Below are 4,583 nucleotides of genomic sequence, written 5' to 3'. Positions count from 1 at the left end.
ACACTATAGCAATGTATTTTCTTTTATTTCATAATGTAAACCCATAAAGAATGTATTTCAGAAAGCAAACATCATAAATATGTTTTAGGGGCTACTTTCTATATACATTATAGCTGGATTATGAGCTCAAGGATTCCTTGACATTTCAAGGCATATAAAGCACAATACACTTTACACTTGTAAACTACAACAAAAGACACTCACAAATGTTGCAAATGCATTAACTATCAAGATAGGCTCAATACTTATCACCTCTGCCAATCAACGTAAACATGAATTTCCTTTTCTGCAATCATAAAGAAACATTGTTAGTCTCCAAAGTACTTGCCATATTAAAAAAAAGTGAATTACAAATTAAACCCAAATGGGCTAAAAATGAGAAACTATGGATATAATCTCAATTATAAGGTTAACTTCCTACCAACACCAAGAGATTGGTCACTTCTACTCCTTGCTCGAATTTGTGGTAGCAACCTATGAGTTCTTGGAGATACCAACAACTTCTTCAAATTGGGTATTGATGGAAGAGAGTGTCTTCCTATCATACTAGTGCTCTTCTCTTGAACATTTGGACTCATCCTTGGAGAAGCTTGAGCATGAAGCTTTGCCTTTGCTAACTCAATGGCAGCCATATAGCTAGGAACTGATGGACTTCCTTGCAAATTGTTATCTAAATTATCCCCTTTTGTAGATCCAAATGAGCCATGCCTTCTACCTTTCTTTTTCTCTATCATAGGAAGTTCAAGTTCTATCTTGATTATTGAATCAATACTATCATGTTTGGAAGGTACAAGATCTCCATTTGAAATAGAAGATTCCTTCTTTTCTTTTGATGATTCATCCTCTTCGGTAATTTTTTTAGATGGGCTTGGTTGCTAGGCTAGATATACTTCTTGAACATAGGAAATTGTCTCAAGATCTTTATGTAATGGATCAAATGAGAAATGACCTAAAGATTCAAGCTTAATTGGTTCATCATATATTCCTATATTTGTGGAGATAAGTGTTGTAGTTTTCATGCTAATTTGATCTAATGTAGCATCCAATGTTGCCTTTGGCACCTTTTTAAAGTTGCACTTGGGTATCTCAGCTTCTACATCCAAATGATCTAATGATGCAACATCTGCTATTGGGTTTTATACCTTTCTCAAGCTACACTTAATCTTTTTAGCCTCAATCTCAGGAGTGTCTATCGTTGAATCAACCATTGAATTTGACACCTTTCTTAAGTTTCATTTAACCTTTTCCATTTCTACCTCTAGATGATCTGATGTAGATTCCACAATTGAATGTGATCCCCTTCTTGCATTGCACTTAACCTTATTAGTTTCAACCTCAATCTTCTCTAAAACTAAATCCACTATTGAATTGAATGATTTTCTAAATATTCATTTAGGCCTCTCAACCTCAGCTTCATAATGATAAAAAATAGAGTCTGTTGCTAATTTTGAGACCTTTCTTAGGCCATGCTTTGGCTTCTCAGGTTCAAAATCTATATGATTTGAAAAATGGATTGATGTTAAATTTGAAGCCTTCCTTACATTGTGCTTAGGCCTTTCCACTTCAACCTCAATTGACATTGCAATCTCACTTGTCTTTTGTTTCTTTGATGTAGTATTTGTCTGCTTGGAATATTTCAAAGGATAAGAAAACATCCAACATGCCATCCACACCCATCCCAAATTGGAATCATCAGGACCACAATCAATTTATAAAGAATTTATCTTGGGTGCATGCTCCAAAATATTTCTTAGACAATTATTGAATCAATATCAATATATGCAAAAATTTAAGAATAGATTGGAAGAAATGCAATTGCTCAAACTAGTTATGTAGATTATGATTATGTAATGAGAAAATGCATTTGCCAACAATTTTTCAAGTTGGAAAGCTTCGTTGGTCACAAAACCTGTGGACCTCTTTCTTTCTTGAAACAATCAAAAATATTATTGTTATTGTATCAACAGTCAAAATAATTGTTGATAACATCTAAGATGAGCTTCCACAAAATATTTATACTCAATCTATTACCAATTTGTTTCCTCTTGGATGATTATGCCTGTGTCTATGTCCACATTTCCCTTGTATAGCCAATCCTTGTTCTGACATTCTAACTTGGTGACCACAAACAAGAGCTTGCAATATAATAATTGCTTACAAACAATGTCAGGCTTCCATAGCCTGTTGCCTAACCAAATGTCCCCAAACAAGAGCTTGTAGCCTTATAAGGCCTTGTAGAGCTCTAAAAGCTTTCCAAGCATACACAACCAAACATTGGGCTTAATAATTTCAAAAGGTTTTAGATCATAACCACCAACATAAAACTACATGTTAAAATTAGGCAACAGACAGAAAAAATAAATGGCTAATAAACATAGATAATAGAAAACAATAGAATAGCTATCAATAAAAACTTAGTACCCGATAGCCCTGAAAAAAAAATTGTGCTTTGATGGCTAGTGATTCTTCCCTTAGTCTTTCACTGTCATCCCTGGTAGTAATGATTTCTTAGATATATGAGACTCTAATTGTTCTTCATCTGCCAGCATAGTAACTAATTTATCAATTGATGCTGAGGTAGCTAACTTTTCTATACTACCAAATCCTACCTACTTATTCTATTCTTGAACAGGTCCATTTTGTTCATGGTCTCTAATTCTAGATGATGGTTCTAGTGGTGCAATAACACTGGGAACATGGTCTTCATGTGATTCTTTCTCTAGAATTCTAACATCTTGATCCTTTAAGGACTTTATCTAAATAAAAATACAACACAATACAACTTGTCAAATATTGTAGTACTTTCTAAATGAGCAGATATATCCTTCATTTTGAAATTTTAAGCTCTCATAAATACTTACTCCTTGATTATTAAAACTAAAACAAAGTATAGATATATCCAATAGTACTCAGGCCAATGGTTTCCCACAAGTATGGATGGCAAGGTATGCATTCACTCCTATGGAGCCAAGAAAACAAAATCTTGATCAAGTTATCTCAATAGTATAAATTTTGTTGAGGGATAACCCTTTACCTAAGCGAGGGAAGAGGGCATTTCAAACAAATAACTTGGCAATACGCCTCTACAAAAACATCTGGAGACATTGATCTAGTGGCAAGGTGGAACAAATGTTAGGATGATAACCAATACTCAAACCCCATAAATGATACTTCACATAAAAACATAAGATTGAAAGTGGCTTCTATGCCAAATAATTTATAAGCTTAATAAACTATTCCCAATTTAACCTTCTTTTTTAAGTGGTAGATGTCAATCACGTATGAAAGCTTCATGTGTTTGCAGAAGATCCCTTGAAAAAAAAATTCCAACCTTTGAGGGATGGTGACTGGACAAGATTGAACCATACCTCTTAGCATTACATACCATCCATCACTATTTTGATCTCATTTAAATTCAGTTGGGAAGCCCTCTTTTGACTATTTTGTTAAATGACTTTTTAGCTAGCTCAAATGTACTATCAAAATTGCATGCAGATAGACACCAGACTTTTGAGGTTTCTAAGTGTTCACCATTCACTTCATTTTTGAATTTTGCTTCTTGGGGTCAATTTTCCTATCTATACATACCCATATAGGTTGAGTTATTAAAAATGGTGGTGATTTTTACATTGTTTCAACCTTTTGACTATCCTACACCTTGTAAGTGTCATCACGGGTTCCAAAACACCCAAACAAACCTACAAAATAAAATGAAATACAATTTTTTGGGGTGATGCAAAATTTCCCTTACACCATAGGATGCTCATGTATCACTTACAACAACAAAATTTCAAAATAATATAGTCGAAAAGAAGATAAATTATTTGATGCATGAAGTGCAACATTTTAGACACAAAAATGTCTCTAGTATGGAATGCCTTGAAATAGGATAGATAGTTTCATTGCTAATTAATTTGGAATAAGAGTTATGAACTACATGGTAACACATTATTAAGATCACTAGACAAAAATTTACCATAAATGATTCCATGAGATAAAAGGTATCGATCCTAGCCCATCAAACCCTATCACATTATATAATCTACTTCAAATGAAAAAAGATACTACATAGTACACTTCTTAGCTGACATATTTAGAACACCTTCTTAATATTTATTAATGAAAAGAGAAACTCCATGCTTCAGACTTACTATAACACAAACTCAACAATGTTACATAGATCTCGGTGACTAGAACTTTTTTTAATCATCTTATTTACATGTTCATGTATTTTGACTTCAAAATTATTACTCAATTAAAGTTTTAGAAGTTGAGCTGAGTTGAAGTGCTTTACATAATCTATGGTTTAGAAATGTAAAGGATTCAACATTCCTTCCAAATATCTTCTAGAATTGGTCAAACATTATAATCCCTCTTTATTATTTCTCCAATAGTAAAATCACATTGTTGATATATTCATAACAATGCCATTCCATATTTGTTTATTATTTAGAAATGCAAAGGATTCAACATTCCTTTTGAATATCTTCTAGAATTGGTCAAACAACATTATCCCTCTTTGTTGCTACTCCAACAATAAAATCACATTGTTGATATATTCATAGCAATGCCATTCCATATGT

The 4,583-nt window shown here is 32.9% G+C and overlaps 1 pseudogene; it reads right to left on the bottom strand.

The window, feature by feature from the left end:
- Positions 1-401: 401 nt before the first annotated feature.
- On the bottom strand, positions 402-3,105 carry LOC149562564 (uncharacterized; annotated as a pseudogene).
- Between the last annotated feature and the right edge of the window lie 1,478 nt (positions 3,106-4,583).

This window comes from Cupressus sempervirens, chromosome 4 (genome assembly GCF_028749045.1).
Source record: "Cupressus sempervirens isolate cs-2001-9-10 chromosome 4, ASM2874904v1, whole genome shotgun sequence".
NCBI lineage: Eukaryota > Viridiplantae > Streptophyta > Pinopsida > Cupressales > Cupressaceae > Cupressus > Cupressus sempervirens.
The sequence above is the reverse complement of the archived record's forward strand: the minus strand, read 5'-3'. Positions and strand labels throughout refer to the sequence as shown.